The following is a 19,109-nucleotide window of genomic DNA, read 5'->3' as shown; positions in this document are numbered from 1 at the left end:
CAACCTACAGAAACACATTCAGGTTTACCCCACTTATCTATGATGAACGTCTTTCCTCACTGTTCCAAAATGTGGAACAGACCATCGTAAGGGGGCCTAAGGCGATGTTGGTACACATCATGGCGACAAAATCGAGCAACCCAGGTGCTGATGAACGCCCGAGCCACGTCTGCGCCATCATCGATGCTAGAGGAACAACCTCTGGCCACCTGGTGGTACAGTCCACTATGGTAAGGAGGTGCATGAAACCACGGGAGGGGTTTAGCTAGGATGAAGTCCCATTTGTAACGTCACCCAATGTGAAGCAGAGTGTCACCTGTCATGTCCTGTACGTCCGGCTCCTGTTGCCCCTGGTGGCCTCGAGTGAGGTTTCATCGCTCCTTGCCTTCTCATCAATAGGTGAAGCCGGCAGTACACTCACTTGAGCACCCGTGTCACACAGGAAATGTCGCCCTGAAAGGGTGTCCGTAATGAACAGTAGACAACCCGGGCAGCTGAAACCCATGGTGTTCACAGACCTCTGACGTCCTGATGCATTGGCACTGTCGAAGCTGCAAGGCAGTCGGCACTTCGTTCGTACTAAAGCGAGCGTGGTAAAAACACAGGCCCAGCATAGACTGTTTTGCAGTGTCAGTTAGCAAGTTCCCTATAGTCCTTCGAGGATACATTAGCAAGAGCTATGCGAACTTGATCAGGCATTTGCTGCAGGAAGAGATCTTTTAAAAGCAAAACAAGCATGGTGATTTCCCAGAAGGTACAGCAGGTAGTCCATTAGCCTGACGGCTTAGCATTGCCGGGACCGGGCAAGGAGGGGGACCGTTTGGCGCGCCCAGATTCCAGTAGTCCAAAGGTCTGTACAAGGTGAGTTTTCAGCGATCGGTATTTATTGTGTCCAGGCGGGTGTTCTAATAGACTCACCACTCTCGCAGCCATGGAGTTGCTGAGCGACACTACCATATTAAAAAGTTTGGTGTCCCCTGCAGAGACTTCTCACAGCGCGGACTGGGCCTTGGCCTGCATGAACCAAGCAATGGCATTTTGCTCCCAAAACTCCGGCGGTTTCAAAGCGACTGCATTGGCCCACGTGTTCAATAACCCTGGAATCACCCTGGAGTATCGGGCTTACCAATGTAGCCCAATGTTCGAGGAAAACCATAACAACTCGTTTAATGAACTCCAAAACCTGAACACAAAGCATAGGAACAGAACTTCATCACACCAGACCAGCCTCTTGCAGTGAACAACTCATTGTCGATGGTTGTGGATTCTGCCATACCTCCACCAATTACGTGACCCTGCAGACTTGCGTGGATCCCTCGATGGTCAGACTCTGACCTGCGAACAGCTCTCTCGGCCAGGTCTGAGAGCAGACAGACAAGGAGGATTCCCTGACTCACTCATAGCACAGTACAGGCCTATGGCCCACGATGTTCTGCCAAGCTTTTAGCCTGCTCTCAGATCAATCAAACCCATGCTTCCCACATTGCCCCCCATTTTCCAATCATCCATGATTGACATTTAATCTGGCCCTGCATCAACCTCCACCCCCGGCAGCTCATTCCACGCACCCACCTCTCTCCGTGTACAGTGGGGACTCGTTCCACTCTGCATGGGCCAGGGCTCACGGCAGCAGATGTCGGCAACCAGAAGATGGGGTGTACTACGAGCTGATGCAAAATGTCACTACTTAAGCTGGAAGTGGTCGTAGGGAAACGGATTCTGGTCTGATACAGGAGACAGCCCTCACCCATCACAACCTTGGACCGTTTCATCAAGAACCTGTGCTCTATCTGCTGTGTCAGCCAGGATCGCCCAGCGGGCAGCAGGAAGCATCACCGCTGAAATACATGGGGAGGGTTCATGCTTTGCTGCTGTTTGTGCGTGGGGGGGGGTGGAGAGTGTGGCTTTGGGGTTCGAACATTTGTGTCGTTCACTCTTTGGGGTTCTTTGTCTGGGAAAAGTAAGAATTTCGGGTTGTGTACTGTATACATTCTCTGATATTAAACGGAACCATTGAACTGCCTGGTGATGGCCTCTACTGCAGCCAGGCTGAGGCCGTGGAAATCAGAGCAACAACACCTCGTATTCCACACGAGCAGACTCCACACTGATGACATGATCACTGCATTCTCCGCTCCCCCTTTAGTTATCTTTTCTCTCTGATCCAACTGGCCCCCATCACATCTACCTCTTTTTCCATACCCACACACTCCACACTGCAGCCCCCCACTTCCCTCCTTCCATTCCACACTCTACCGTCCTACCGTATTCCATCGTTTGCAGCCCTTTGTCGCTTGCTAGCTCTTGCTCTAATCCTTCCTCCCCCCGCCCACTCTATAACTGGCCGTCTCCCCTCTTTCTGCCAGTCCTGATGAAGGGTCTTGACTGTTCATTTGTCTCCACAGATGTTCTGAGGCTCTAAGACATCGAAGCAGAATTAGGCCATTCAGCCCATCAAGTCTGCTCAACCATTCGATCACATCTGATTCATTATCCCTTTCAACCTCATGCTCCTCCCTTTTCCCTATAACTTTTGATGCCCTTGCTTTGTATCTGCTCCTGTGTCTTATCTCGTACCTCTGCACTCTAGTTTTGAATTCCCCAATAGTGGGGATATATGAAGATATTCCAGAATCAGATATAGGGAGAGGTTACCCACACCAGGACTTCATTCTTTACAGCACAGGAGACTGATGTGATCTTTTAAAGGTGTATAAAGTCATAAGGGGTGTAGCGATGTGCTACACACAGCGCTGAGATAACGACACGCAGTCGGTAAGCCGTTTCGAGACTAGTTTATTCAAACTTCGCGGCGCTGGCATTTAATCCCTAGCGCCCGCCCTCTCCGGGCGGAAATGACGTCAGAGGCGCATTACCAAAGTCTCTCCCCGCGCGCTGGCTATTTGTTAGCTGGTTCGCCTGCGCAGAAAGTGGGTCGCCACAGGGGCACATATTTTCCCAGGGTTGGAGAATCAAGAAGTAGGGGGCATAGGTTTAAGGTGAGAGGGGTTTGAGAGGCATTTTTTTTTTGTTGAACACAGACGGTGGTATGCACGTGGAAGTGCCAGAGGAAGTGTGTAGAAGATGAGTTATTAACTTCAAAATTTCCGCATAATTCAAAATTTCCGCATAATCACTCAAAGAGTTGACCTAATGTGCATGTAACGAGAGCTGTATAACTCATCTCCTTCTTCCTTAGGCCACGAACTTATCAATCACCCCTGCTGTGGACACTTTCTGGAGGTCCAAGATCCGTCTGCCTCACGACCGCTGGACTAAGTGTGTAAATGTAGGAGGGGACTATGTTGAAAAATAAATATGCTAGGTTTTCCAAAATTGACGCCATCTACCTTAGGCCACGAACTTATCAATCACCCCTCGTATTTTCATGTACCGCACTGTACAGCTGCTGCAAAACAACAGATTTCACAACCTACGTCAGTGATGTTAAACCTGATTCTGATTCAATGTTGTGTCAAACTAATTAAAGTTAACACCATCTAATTAAACTAATCACTTCTGCCTTTTTGTGGTTCACGTCTCTCCATCCTCTGCACATTCATGTGCCCTGCCACCCAAGAGTCTCTTAAACACCTCTGTTATCTCTCTCCCCCTGTTCCAAACACCTACCCCTCTCTCTGTAAAAGCAGCTTGCCTCACTCATCTTCTTTCATCTTTCCTCCCCTCACGTCAAACACACGCCCTCTGGTATTAGAAATTTTGATCCTGGGGAAAAGATAGCAGCTGTCCACTCTATCTGGCTGGGAGAATGGGCTGCTTTTGATACAGGAAGTTCAGCCAGCTCCATCATGGGCACAACCCAACCCACCCCGTCAACGAGGACATCTTCAAAAGGCAATGCCACAGGAAGGCAGCACCTATCATGAAGGATCCTCACCATCCAGCACATGCTCATTCCCACCATCAGGGAGGAGCTACAGGAGCCTGACGACACAAGCAACACATTTCACTGTGTGTTTCGATGTACCGTACGTGATAAACAAATCTGGATGCGTACAACAATCAATATCAGTTGAGAGAAAGGACAGATTTTGCTTACAACTAGTTAGCTAAAGTTAACTAGTCAGTTTTAAGAACCCACGCCACCCAGGACATGCCCTCTTCTCATTTCCATCAGGGAGGAGGTACATGAGCCCGAAGACACACACTTAACACTTTAGGACCCACTTCTTCCCCTCTGCCATCACATTTCTGGATGGATAATGAACCCAGGAAACAGTTGAGGCCAGTTCATTGGCTATATTTAAGAGGAAGTTAGATATGGCCCTTGTGGCTAAAGGGATCAGGGGGTATGGAGAGAAAGCAGGTACAGGGTTCTAAGTTGGATGATCAGCCATGATCATACTGAATGGCGGTGCAGGCTCGAAGGGCCGAATGGCCTACTCCTGCACCTATTTTCTATGTTTCTACGAACACTACCGCATTGATTTTTGCTCTTTTTGCACTACTTATTTAAATTATGTTCATATATTTCTTATTATAATTTGTAGAATATTTTATGTATTGCACCATACTGCTGATGCTAAACAACAAATTTCATGACATAATGAACCCAATTCTGTCACTCACCTCCCATCAAAGGGTTAACACTGCCGACTCAGCTCAGAACTTCCCATGACCCTGTGTCGGAGAGCATCCAAGCCAATTTCCTTTGAATTACAATGGACGGAGGCCTGTTGAGAAAAAAAGAACTAAGTCCAATTGTTTCTGGGGTTGGAACCAAGTTCAAACCAGCCACTGTCCTATTTCTGCACTGTACCTTGGTCATCTCCTACCCCCGATGTTTGTGGATTCTCCCCAACAACATCAGCCTTCCCCTTCAGCAGTTCACAGCTCATGTCAATGATAAGTATTCACTGTGATCCCCACCTCCCACTGTCACACTCAGCTCCAGTGACCACCCTTTCAACTCAGCCCCAACTAACAAACCACAAAGAGCTTATTGACAAACTTCTTGTGATCAAGCTGGGGTCATGAGAGAGGCTCTGGGACAGACAAAACCATCCTCTATCTGGGCCTACGCTCTGAAAAAAAAAATCCCCCGCAGTGTCAACTTTTGCTTAACTATGTCATTCAGCTTCTTCGGGATCAGTTTATCTACATCGGGATGTCTCTCTCATTTTTTTGTTTGTTTCTCTCTCTCTCCCCCTCCTCCACTTCACTCCTTGTCCACCACCCTGCACAGTACATTTTCAGCCAAGTACAACAGATTAGAAACTACACAAAGAGACTGCCAATCAAATTATTAACAACATTCAAAAGTCACTTGGACTAGTATATGGATGGAACATAGAACAGTACAGGCCCTTTGGCTCACAATGTTGTGCCAACCTTTTAACCTACAGGATCAATCTAACTCTTCCCTCCCACATAGTCCTCCATTTCTGTTTCATCCACCTGCCTCTCTAATAACCTTGTAAATGTCCCTAATGTATCTGCCTCTACCACCACCTCTGGCAGCAAATTCCATGCACCCTCACTCTGTTAAAAAAAAACTACCTCTGACATCTCCCTATACTTTCCTCCAACCATCTTAAAATTATTAGTCATTCCCCCCCCCCAGGAAAAAAATCTCTGGCTGCCCACTTGATCTATCATCTTGCACACCTCTGATAAGTAGCCTCTCATCCTCTTTCGCTCCAGAGAGAAAACCCCTAGCTCATTCAACCTATCCTCATTAAACATGCTGTCGAATCCAGGCAGCATCCTGGTAGATCTCCTCTGCACCCTGTCTAAAGCTTCCACATCCTTCCTATGATAAGCTAACCAGAACCGAGCACACTACTCCACATGTGGTCTAAGCAGGGTTTCACAGAGCTGCAACATCACACCTGTAACTCAATCCTCTCACTAATAAAGGCCAACACACTATACGCTTTCTTATCTAGACTAAATTTTACATGAAAGAATACTCCTTTATTTGCTTCAGTGCAGGCAAATGTGAAAACAATCTCCCTGCTAGCCACAGCTGTTCTGGTTGTTGTGTTGGAGGGGGTGGTAGGAGGTCAGGGTGAGTTTATGGTACAGGTAACATCTCTGATTTACCCAACAGTAGACAAGTACTTACAAACAGTTCACAGGTTCATTTAAACACAAGGCAGCAGACAACCTATTTAAGGCGTATCACATGGTACAGGAACCGACCCTTCAGCCACAATGGCTTGGCAGGGTAGCATCCTGTAGTATTTTGTGCAAGCTCCTCACTGCCAGCTCTAAGATCAGGGTTCGATCCCCACCGCTGTCTGTAATTTGCTTGTACGTTCTCCCAGTAACTGCGAGGGCTTCCCCCGTGTGCTCCAGTTTCCTCCCACATTCCGCAACACAAAGATTTTTACTCCTCCACGTTGCGGGACAGATGCAAGAGTTCAATAAATGCTAATTCAAAGACGCACAGGTTAGGGCGAGTGAGTTGAGGGCATGCTACGTTGGGCTGGAAGCGTGGTGATACTTGGGGGCTGCATGGCGTAATCCTTGCTAATTTGATTTGACACATTTTGATGTACGGCACATGTGATAAGTAAAAGCTAATCTTTATGTTGTGCTGGACAAATTAAGCTGATGACACCCAATCCCTTCTACTTCCACCGTGTCCAGGTCCCTCCATTCTCAGCATATTCATGTGTCTTTCGAAGAGCCTCTCTTAACTGCCCCCATCATACCTGCCTGCACCACCACCCCTGGCAGTGCACTCCTGACACCCCCATACTCACCCACCCATCTCTTTCAAACCTCTCCCTCCCCTCCAATACTGGTCATTTTGATCCTGAGCAAAAGATATTGGCCATCTACTCTATTTAGGCCTCTCATAAACTTGCATCAGATCCCTTGCCCCCCCTCCGCTGCTGCAAAGAAAACAACCTTAGTTTGTCCAACTTTCCCTTTTCACACATGCCCTCTAATCTAGACAGCATGTATTGCAAAACACTACTTATGCAACACAGTACAGCCAACAGCCTACTTAAATTAGCATAATATCTAACAGACTACAGAGTTTAGTTAAATGTGTGTGTAGGCCTCCGTTAGTCTCGATAGACCATGGATTTGTGTCTTGGAAAGTTTCCAAGGCACAAGCCTGGGCAAGGTTTTTTTATGGAAGACCAGCAGTTGCCCAAGCTGCAAGTTTCCCCTCTCCAAGCCACCGATGTTGTCCAAGGGAAGGGCATTAGGACCCATACAACTTGGCACCGGTGTCGTCGCAGAGCAATGTGTGGTTAAGTGCCTTGCTCAAGGACACACACGCAGCCTCAGTTATTGGTGGGTCCTTAGGTGGCTGTAGAGGCCAGTCCGGATCCAGTGAGAGGAGTCTGTGGGTGATGAACAAAATGGACTGGGAAAGAAACAGCTTCAGCCAAGGCTCGAACTTGTGACCTTCAGATCACTAGAAGAACGCCTTAACCACTGGGCCACGCGCCAACAATTAAATAATGCACTATAGTCAACCATATACAGAGTATTTACGCTGTGCGTATTATCTAAAAGACTGCAGAATTTTAGTTAAATAGTGCACTGTAGCCAAGTCTACAGAGTCTATGTAAATGAGCATAATATCTAACAGACTAGAGTTTAGTTAAATGGAGCATTATAGCCAACAGTCTACAGAGTTTATTTAATCAAAGAATCACACAGCATAGAACAGACCCCTTTACCCCACAAATCCACATCACCTATCAAAAATTGATTTGCACCTATTGACACTAATCTCATTTTAGCCTCTCCACATGCCCTTCAACTCCTCCCAGACTGTCATAGTACGCAGTCAGTAGTTGTTATGCCGTTGGGTAAGATGGTCTCCTAAGGGATTGTCTATTGGTGGGTCCTTAGGTGGCTGTAGAGGCCAGTCCGGATCCAGTGGGAGGAGTCTGTGGGTGATGAACAAAATGGACTGGGAAACAAACACAGTCACAAACACAAGAGATTATATGGATGCTGTATATCCTGAGCAAAACACAAACACAAACATACACACTCTCTGGAGGAACTCAGCAAGTTGGTCAGCATAAACAGAGAGGAAAACATAGTCAACATTTCTGGCTGAGACCCTTCAGATATAGGAAGAACTAGGAGAACCAGGAGACAAAGGGGCAGAGGGAGCAGGTTCCTTGAAGTTGAAGAATTCAATGTTCATGCTGTCGGGTTGCTGACTATCCAAGCCGAATACAAAGTGTTGTCCCTCTAGTTTTCATTTGGCTTCACCCTGGCAGTGGAGATGGTCGAGGATAGACAGGTTGGTGTGGGAATGTGGTGGGAAATTAAAATGGCTATATCAAACAGTCTACAGAGTCTAGTTAAAAAGTAGATTATGGAAATGGAGTCTACTTAAGTAACATGCCCAGTCTATTTAAAACACTGCAAACAGAACCAAAGACCATAAGAAAAGCAGGGTGAGCAGCCTCTTATGACTATCAACTGGTCGAACTCATATATACCATAATGAAGTGCTTCGAGAGGTTGGTCATGGCTAGAATCAACTCCTGCCTGAGTAAGGACCTGGTCTTCAGCAGATGCAATATCTCACTGGATCTATCCAGGGCCCAGCACACCGAGGAAATCATGAAGGCATGCCAAGAGCAATACTTTGTGAAGAGTTTGAGGAGATTTGGTGCAGTATGTCACCAAAGACACTTGCAAATTTCTATATAGAAACTTCAGAGAGGGTGCAGAGGACATTTACCAGGATGCTTGGATTAAAGAGCATGTCTTATGAGGATAATCTGATTGCGCTCAGGCTTTACTCTTTGGAGCAAAGGAGGATGAGAAATGACTTGATAGAAGTGTACAAGACAGGAGAAACAATAGAGTAGACACACTTTTTTCCAAGAGGGCATAATTTTAAGGTGATTAGAGGAAATTATAGGGAGAATGTCAGAGGCAAGTTTCTTACTTTTTCTTCACAGAGAGTGGTGGGAATGTAGAGCATGCTGCCAAGGGTGATTGTAGGAGAGATAGATTGGGGACATTGCAAAGACTTAGATATGCACATGGAAAGAAAAATTGATGGCTATGTGGGAGGGAAGAGTTAGTCTGATCTTAAAGTAGATTAAAAGGTCAGCACATCGTTGTGGTCTGAAGGCCTACGTTCTATGTACAGTGGAGAGCATTGTGACTGGTTGCAACAGCACCTGCTATGGTGGTTCCAGTGCGCAGGATCACAAGCGTCTGCAGTCATACACCCAGCCAGGCATGACCCTTCCTGCCATCCAGGCACCTTCAAGAGGCAGTGCCTCAAGGTGGTAGCATCTGACTTCTGGCCCCTCACCATTCAGAATATGCCCTTTCTCATTACTATCATCGAGTGGGGGTACAGGATCTTGAAGACCCACACTCAACAATTCAGAAACAGCTTCTACCCCTCCACCATCGTATTTCTGAACATCCATGAACACTACCTTGTTACTTTTTATTTAATTTTTATAATTTATAGATCTTAAGTCTTCGCACTGTACTGCTGCAGCAAAACAAATTTCATGTCACACAAGTCCATTATAATAAATTAAATTCTGACTGAAGGAAACTCCTGTAAATTTTTCCAATAAAAGTTGCATCATTTCTTCTGTGATATACAGTGAGCAGAAGATAGATAATCAAACATTTTTAATAGTCATGAAACATTTACTTAAGGGTTTCAAGTAAAATTGCCTCAACGTCAGAGTTAGGGCTGTATATCAGTGATTGTATCACTGTCTGGTACAGAGGGGCCGCTGCACAGATTTGGAAAATGCTGCAGAGGGTTGCAAACTAAGCCATTCCATCATGAGCACTAGGTTCCCCAGCACTGAGGACATCTTCAAAAGGCAATGCCTCAAAAAGGCTGCATCCAATACCAAGGAGCCCAATCACCCAGGAACTGCCCTTTTCTCATTCCTACCTCAAGGTGGTTCACTGAAGCCTGAAGTCACACACTCAATGTTTTAGAAACAGCTTCTTCCCTCCACCATCAGAGTTCTGAATGGAAAATGAAATATACACCACTTCATACATGCTGGTGGAACACAGTAGGCCAGGCAGCATCTATAGGAAGAAGCACTGTCCACGTTTCAGGCTGAGATCCTTCGTCCTGACGGGTTTTGGCCCGAAGCATCGACAGTGCTTCTCCCTGTAGATGCTGCCTGGCCTGCTGTGTTCCACCAGCATTTTGTGTGTGTTGTTTGAACTTCCAGCATCTGCAGATTTCCTCGTGTACACTACCTCACTAGTTTTGCACTACTTATTTATTTTTAATATATTTCTTATTGCAATTTATAGCTCTTTTATCATGCACTGTATTGTACTGTACTGCAGACACTGAACAACAACTTTCATGCCATATGTCAGTGATAATAAACCTGATTCTGATCCTGATTTTGATCCAGAAATCAAAGATTGGCTCTGTGCAGACAGCTTGTGAAGTGAAACAGAAATTCTTTATTTCTTTTCCCTTCCTAGAGATTGGATCAGTTTTAAAGCTAATTATGCTGCCAAATGTGTGCAAGGTGCTGAGGAGAAATCCATTAGTGAGATTCAAATGTCAGTAGGATCTGATTTACTGGACAGATGGAGGGAAGGGGTGGGCTGACGGTCCGTGCACACATGCCGACAACATAAGGTTTGCAAATTTTCATGGAGGATTCCTGGAAACAAAGCTGGGCCAAAGGATAAAACGTCATGAACAAGGGGCGTGTTTTCCACACACTTTTGTATTGTGTCCGAGCTGTTTCCACTAGGAGAGGGTAGGGGAGAGAGGGGGGGAGAGGGGGGAGAGAGGGGGGAGAGAGGGGGAGAGGGGGGGAGAGGGGGAGAGGGGGGAGAGTGGGGGAGAGGGGGAGAGAGGGGGAGAGAGGGGGAGAGAGGGGGGGAGAGAGGGGGGAGAGAGGGGGGAGAGAGGGAGGAGAGAGGGGGGGAGAGGGGGGGGAGAGGGGGGGAGAGGGGGGGAGAGAGGGAGAGAGAGGGGAGAGAGAGGGGGGAGAGAGGGGGGAGAGAGGGGGGAGAGAGGGGGGAGAGAGGGGGGAGGAGAGGGGGGGAGAGGGGGGAGGGGGGGGAGGGGGGGAGGGGGGGGGAGAGGGGGGAGAGAGGGGGGAGAGAGGGGGGAGAGGGGGGAGGGAGAGGGGGGAGAGGGGGGGGAGAGGGGGGGAGAGGGGGGGGAGAGGGGGGGGAGAGGGGGGGAGAGAGGGGAGAGAGGGGGAGAGAGGGGGAGAGAGGGGGGAGAGAGGGGGGAGAGAGGGGGAGAGAGGGGGAGAGAGGGAGGAGAGAGGGAGGAGAGAGGGAGGAGAGAGGGAGGGAGAGAGGGGGGGAGAGGGGGGGAGAGGGGGGAGAGGGGGGAGAGGGGGGAGAGGGGGGAGAGGGGGGGGAGAGGGGGAGAGGGGGGGAGAGTGAGGGGGGAGCAAGAGGGGTCATGTGTGGCCAGAGGGAGAGAGGGTGGGGGAGGGTTGTAGCGAGAGGAAGAGAGCATGGAGGGGGTGAGAGGGGAGAGGCTGGGAAAAGGGGAGATAAAGGGCATGGAGAGAGGGGAGAGAAAGGGGAAGTAGAGCAAGAGAAGTGAAAAATTACTTGTTTCTATCAGAACCAGATTACCTCAGGCATGTGAAATTTGCTGTTGTGTTGCAGGTAAATTCCAGAAGGTGAAGCTAGCAGACAGGGAGGTTGCACAATGTGGGAGCATTAGTCATCGTTTAGAAAGTCTTCTTCACTCTGTGGGTGTTATAATTCTGGAACTCTCCATAGAAAAAGGCGTTAAACAGAAAATTCTCAGAAAAAAATAGCTGTCGGCATTTGGCTCCAACTCTATTCCATTATTCACCAGTTCAATACTTTTATTTTGATGTAAACATCTCCATCCAGGCCAGCATTTAGCATCCATCTCCACCCCTGGGGAGGGAGTGACGGCCAGATTTCCATCTGACATAGAAGAAAACCATTCAGTCCACTGAATGTGTGTCAGCTCAAAGTGCAATCCCTTCCCCCGGCAATTTTCCCTCCAACCCATCCACTCCAACTGGCCAGCAACCCTTCCTAGATTCTACCCCTCAGCTGCACAACAGGGGGGCAATTTACTGTGGCTGAATAAAGGCTAAAACAAGTGGGACTGCAATGAGAGGAAATGTCTTCACACACAGAACTTCGGAATTCTCTGCCCTGGAAACTTGTGCATTGAATTTATTCAAAATGGGTGGACAGACATCTGCACATTAAGGAATTCATGGGTTAGTGTGGTCTAACCAGGGTTATAAAACTCTGGTTGGACCACACTTGCAGTATTGTGTTCAATTATAATTGAATTATACATAATTATGTTTGACTCATTACAGGAAGAAAGTGGAAGCTTTCGACAGGGTGCAGAGGAGAGTTAGCAGGATGCTGCCTGGACTGAGGTGTGGGAGGAAACCAGAGCACCAGGGCAAAACCTACATGGTCACAAGGAGAACGTGCGAACTCCACGTGGACAGTGCCTGAGGTCTCTGGCACTGAACTGTGCCACTATGCTGTTCTTTTGCTTACTTTACCTCATTCTTCTCTCATTTCTTACCCTCCTTTTCATAAACAAACCCTCCAAAAGTTCAAAGTATATTTATTATCAAAGTACATACTTGTCACCTTTTCCTATCCTGACATTAATTTTCTTGCAGGCATTCACTTTAAATACAAAGAAACACAATATGAGGGGTGATTGATAAGTTTGTGGCCTAAGTTAGGAGGAGTCAATTTTAGAAAACCTAGCACATTTATTCTTCAACATAGTCCTCTCCTACATTTACACACTTAGTCTAGCGGTCTTGGAGCATACGGATCTTGGACCTCCAGAAGGAGATGAGTTATACAGCTCTCGTTACATTCACAAGCAGGTCAACTCAGTGATTATACAGAAAGTTTGAAGTTAATAACTCATCTTCTTCTACCTTAAGCCACAAACTTATCAATCACCCCTGCTGTGGACATTTTCTGGAGGTCCAAGATCTGCATGCTCCACGATTGCTGGACTAAGTGTGTAAATGTCGGAGGGGACTATGTTGAAGAATAAGTGTGCTAGGTTTTCTAAAATTGATTCCTTCTACCTTAGGCCACAAACTTATCAATCACCCCTCGTAGAGTGAATGAAACAAAACTACAAAGATGGACAAACACGCAATGAGCAAAAGATAACCAATAGTGCAAATACAAAAAAAAAGAACAAAATAACAATAATGGATAAATAATACTGAGAACAAGAGTTGTAGAGTACTTGAAAGTGAGTCCATAGATTGTGGAACCTGCTCCATAATTTTGAGTGCCCCAATTAAGAGTTGGTTACTTGGTCTCTCAAGTCTATCCCACTGCTCAATGTGATCATGGTTGATCTACCTCAAGTCACAGCTCCTTCTCTCTGCCAGATCCCCAAATCCCTCAATTCCCTGATCATTCAAATATTTATCTAGCTCCACTTTAAATATTCCAATGACCGAACCTCTACATCTCTGGAACTTCACTGGAAATTCAACCTTCTCTGGTTTAAGGGTGTCCCTCACTACTAGTTTCAGGAATTGCTACCCTCCGACAACCATCAGGTTCTTAAACCAACTTGCACAACCCCAGCCCTACCTCAACAACAGGAACATAAAGAGGAGCTTAATTTGTCACACGTACATCAAAACATACAATAAAATGTGTCAAGTCAAATCAGCAAAGGATTGTGTTGGGTGGCCTGCAAGAGCTGCCAACATAGCATGATCACAACACTTTACCCTAACTCATGCAGATTTAAAATATGGGAAGAAAACTGGGGCACCCGAAGGAAACCCATGTGGTCATGGGGGAGAACATAAAAACTCCGTAACAACAGTGGTAGGAATTGAACCCTCATCGGTGATCGCTGGCACTATTAAGCGATTGTGCCAACCGCTACTGTGTTGTGCCACCCAATGGAACACTATGGAGCACCTCTTGCACTACCACGGACTTTGATTGTGTCTTTGATTTTTTTTTTACACTAAGATCTTGCTTTTGCACAGTCTATTTTTGCTCTGTAAGGTATAATTTTTTATGTACAGTTTATGTTCTGTGTGACATGTGAACCTACGTGCCTGTGATACTGCTATAAGCCAGTTTTTCATTATACCTGTACAAACGACAATTAACTCAATGGACTGCATTTGACACTACCTGCCCCAGTCTCAAGTCCCATATTCATGCTCCCAGACTTGTGAACAACTCTCCCCAAAATCAGTATCTTTCCCTTGAATATTCAAACATTTAATTCTTACCAAGTGCCTCCATTAACCAATGTCAATGATCTTCTTGGTCCCCTCCTTTAGACAGATGATGTCGCAGGGCTTGTCAGTGGCTTGGGCCAATCACATTTCTGTATACAATGCATGATGGGCAATAATTTTATTCACTTAAAATCTGCAAAACAAAAAATAAATGGATTACTACATTTATAAAAATGTACATTCTTAGAACATAGGACAGTCCAGCACACCTACAGGTTCTTCAGCTCACAATGTGGTACTAACTAATTAAATTAGTAGACAAAAGGCCAACTAAAATAATCCCTTCTGCCCATATATCCATGGCCATGAACACATTTCCTCTTAACCTTCCTTGATCAGAAGATAGAAAAGCCTGAAAGCACAGACCACCAGACACAAGGACACTTCCTATCACACTGTTATCAGACTTCCGAACAGACCTCTCGCATGACTAACTGCATTCTTGACCTCACAATCTACCTTGTTATGATTGTGCACTTTTATAGTTTGCCTGCACAGCACATTTCTATTAGTTTTTATACTTTATTCCGCATTCTGGTATTACTTTAATTTATTCTAGATCTCCCTCCTGGCACTTATTCCCACAAGCAGAAGAGATGCTACACCTGCCCATTCACCTCTTTGTTGATGAAGGGTCTTGGCCTGAAACGTCGACTGTTTATTTATTTCTATAGATGCTGCCTGACCTGCTGAGTTCCTCTAGCGTGTTGTGAGCATTTCAATGCACCGTTTAATAATTTAATCTGTATAAAAAGAAAAACACAAGAAAACTATATTTGTCATATGTACATCTAAGCATACAGCGAAATGTGTGGTTTGCATCAAATCAGCGAAGATTGTACTTGTGGCACTAACATGGGGTTAGTGAGTTTTGGCCACACTAGCTGGTATGTCTTTGGAATATGGGAGGAAACCCATGCAGACAAAGGGAGAACGCACACACTCCTTATAGACAGCAACAGGAATTGAATCCTGGTCGGCGGTCGCTGGCCCTGTAATGAATGCATTAATCACAATGCTACCGTATCTCCCCAACTGTGTACCATAATGAATTTCAGTGCATGTGACAATAAAACAAACACTCATACCATTTCTTAACCTTCACATCACCCCAACGTTTCACCCTGACCTTCAGCTCTAACTTCCTCCCTTGCCCCTACCCCTCTGTAACCTCCTCCAGTTCCACAGTACTGTTCCTCTAATTCTGACACTGTTCCCCATCGTCCTCACCTCTCCCCATCTCTGTAATTCCTCCAGTCCCACAGTACTGTTCCCCATCGTCCTCACCCCTCCCCATCTCTGTAACCTCCTCCAGTTCCACAGTACTGTTCCCCATCGTCCTCACCCCTCCCCATCTCTGTAACCTCCTCCAGTTCCACAGTACTGTTCCCCATCGTCCTCACCCTCACCATCTCTGTAACTCTTCCAGTCCCACAGTACTGTTCCCCATCGTCCTCACCCTCACCATCTCTGTAACTCCTTCAGTCCCACAGTACTGTTCCCCATCGTCCTCACCCTCACCATCTCTGTAACTCCTCCAGTCCCACAGTACTGTTCCCCATCGTCCTCACCCTCACCATCTCTGTAACTCCTCCAGTCCCACAGTACCGTTCCCCATCGTCCTCACCCTCACCATCTCTGTAACTCCTCCAGTCCCACAGTACCGTTCCCCATCATCCTCACCCTCACCATCTCTGTAACTCCTCCAGTCCCACAGTACCGTTCCCCATCGTCCTCACCCTCACCATCTCTGTAACTCCTCCAGTCCCACAGTACCGTTCCCCATCGTCCTCACCCTCACCATCTCTGTAACCTCCTCCAGTCCCACAGTACCGTTCCCCATCGTCCTCACCCTCACCATCTCTGTAACTCCTCCAGTCCCACAGTACCGTTCCCCATCGTCCTCACCCTCACCATCTCTGTAACTCCTTCAGTCCCACAGTACTGTTCCCCATCGTCCTCACCCTCACCATCTCTGTAACTCCTCCAGTCCCACAGTACCGTTCCCCATCGTCCTCACCCTCACCATCTCTGTAACTCCTCCAGTCCCACAGTACCGTTCCCCATCGTCCTCACCCTCACCATCTCTGTAACTCCTCCAGTCCCACAGTACTGTTCCCCATCGTCCTCACCCTCACCATCTCTGTAACTCCTCCAGTCCCACAGTACTGTTCCCCATCGTCCTCACCCTCACCATCTCTGTAACTCCTCCAGTCCCACAGTACTGTTCCCCATCGTCCTCACCCTCACCATCTCTGTAACTCCTCCAGTCCCACAGTACCGTTCCCCATCGTCCTCACCCTCACCATCTCTGTAACTCCTCCAGTCCCACAGTACCGTTCCCCATCGTCCTCACCCTCACCATCTCTGTAACTCCTCCAGTCCCACAGTACCGTTCCCCATCGTCCTCACCCTCACCATCTCTGTAACTCCTCCAGTCCCACAGTACTGTTCCCCATCGTCCTCACCCTCACCATCTCTGTAACTCCTCCAGTCCCACAGTACTGTTCCCCATCGTCCTCACCCTCACCATCTCTGTAACTCCTCCAGTCCCACAGTACCGTTCCCCATCGTCCTCACCCTCACCATCTCTGTAACTCCTCCAGTCCCACAGTACCGTTCCCCATCGTCCTCACCCTCACCATCTCTGTAACTCCTCCAGTCCCACAGTACCGTTCCCCATCGTCCTCACCCTCACCATCTCTGTAACTCCTCCAGTCCCACAGTACCGTTCCCCATCGTCCTCACCCTCACCATCTCTGTAACTCCTCCAGTCCCACAGTACTGTTCCCCATCGTCCTCACCCTCACCATCTCTGTAACTCCTTCAGTCCCACAGTACTGTTCCCCATCGTCCTCACCCTCACCATCTCTGTAACTCCTCCAGTCCCACAGTACTGTTCCCCATCGTCCTCACCCTCACCATCTCTGTAACTCCTCCAGTCCCACAGTACTGTTCCCCATCGTCCTCACCCTCACCATCTCTGTAACTCCTCCAGTCCCACAGTACCGTTCCCCATCGTCCTCACCCTCACCATCTCTGTAACTCCTCCAGTCCCACAGTACCGTTCCCCATCGTCCTCACCCTCACCATCTCTGTAACTCCTCCAGTCCCACAGTACTGTTCCCCATCGTCCTCACCCTCACCATCTCTGTAACTCCTCCAGTCCCACAGTACTGTTCCCCATCGTCCTCACCCTCACCATCTCTGTAACTCCTCCAGTCCCACAGTACCGTTCCCCATCGTCCTCACCCTCACCATCTCTGTATCTCCTCCAGTCCCACAGTACTGTTCCCCATCGTCCTCACCCTCACCATCTCTGTAACTCCTCCAGTCCCACAGTACTGTTCCCCATCGTCCTCACCCTCACCATCTCTGTAACTCCTCCAGTCCCACAGTACCGTTCCCCATCGTCCTCACCCTCACCATCTCTGTATCTCCTCCAGTCCCACAGTACCGTTCCCCATCGTCCTCACCCTCACCATCTCTGTAACTCCTCCAGTCCCACAGTACCGTTCCCCATCGTCCTCACCCTCACCATCTCTGTATCTCCTCCAGTCCCACAGTACCGTTCCCCATCGTCCTCACCCTCACCATCTCTGTAACTCCTCCAGTCCCACAGTACTGTTCCCCATCGTCCTCACCCTCACCATCTCTGTAACTCCTCCAGTCCCACAGTACTGTTCCCCATCGTCCTCACCCTCACCATCTCTGTAACTCCTCCAGTCCCACAGTACCGTTCCCCAACGTCCTCACCCTCACCATCTCTGTAACTCCTCCAGTCCCACAGTACCGTTCCCCATCGTCCTCACCCTCACCATCTCTGTAACTCCTCCAGTCCCACAGTACTGTTCCCCATCGTCCTCACCCTCACCATCTCTGTAACTCCTCCAGTCCCACAGTACTGTTCCCCATCGTCCTCACCCTCACCATCTCTGTAACTCCTCCAGTCCCACAGTACCGTTCCCCATCGTCCTCACCCTCACCATCTCTGTAACTCCTCCAGTCCCACAGTACCGTTCCCCATCGTCCTCACCCTCACCATCTCTGTAACTCCTCCAGTCCCACAGTACCGTTCCCCATCGTCCTCACCCTCACCATCTCTGTAACTCCTCCAGTCCCACAGTACCGTTCCCCATCGTCCTCACCCTCACCATCTCTGTAACTCCTCCAGTCCCACAGTACCGTTCCCCATCGTCCTCACCCTCACCATCTCTGTAACTCCTCCAGTCCCACAGTACCGTTCCCCATCGTCCTCACCCTCACCATCTCTGTAACTCCTCCAGTCCCACAGTACCGTTCCCCATCGTCCTCACCCTCACCATCTCTGTAACTCCTCCAGTCCCACAGTACCGTTCCCCATCGTCCTCACCCTCACCATCTCTGTAACTCCTCCAGTCCCACAGTACCGTTCCCCATCGTCCTCACCCTCACCATCTCTGTAACTCCTCCAGTCCCACAGTACCGTTCCCCATCGTCCTCACCCTCACCATCTCTGTAACTCCTCCAGTCCCACAGTACCGTTCCCCATCGTCCTCACCCTCACCATCTCTGTAACTCCTCCAGTCCCACAGTACCGTTCCCCATCGTCCTCACCCTCACCATCTCTGTAACTCCTCCAGTCCCACAGTACCGTTCCCCATCGTCCTCACCCTCACCATCTCTGTAACTCCTCCAGTCCCACAGTACCGTTCCCCATCGTCCTCACCCTCACCATCTCTGTAACTCCTCCAGTCCCACAGTACCGTTTCCCATCGTCCTCACCCTCACCATCTCTGTAACTCCTCCAGTCCCACAGTACTGTTCCCCATCGTCCTCACCCTCACCATCTCTGTAACTCCTCCAGTCCCACAGTACTGTTTCGGAGCC

General features: G+C 48.2%; 1 protein-coding gene across 11 annotated transcripts in view; it reads right to left on the bottom strand.

The window, feature by feature from the left end:
* Window positions 1-19,109, bottom strand: part of tmem198ab (transmembrane protein 198ab) — a 103,909-nt gene that overhangs the window by 48,804 nt on the left and 35,996 nt on the right. For 5 of the 11 annotated variants that reach the window (XM_073046210.1, XM_073046208.1, XM_073046207.1 and 2 more), the window contains 2 exons: window positions 14,232-14,373; window positions 4,591-4,694 (listed from right to left, as the gene is read on the bottom strand). The gene's annotated coding sequence lies outside the window, so the exon portion shown is untranslated. Of the gene's footprint in view, window positions 1-4,590; window positions 4,695-14,231; window positions 14,374-14,857; window positions 14,984-19,109 lie in introns of all 11 variants that reach the window. The other 6 variants (XM_073046212.1, XM_073046209.1, XM_073046214.1 and 3 more) reach the window with 3 other exon arrangements.

This window comes from Hemitrygon akajei, chromosome 5, assembly GCF_048418815.1.
Source record: "Hemitrygon akajei chromosome 5, sHemAka1.3, whole genome shotgun sequence".
Lineage (NCBI taxonomy): Eukaryota > Metazoa > Chordata > Chondrichthyes > Myliobatiformes > Dasyatidae > Hemitrygon > Hemitrygon akajei.
This window is presented reverse-complemented; position numbering and strand designations above follow the sequence as displayed.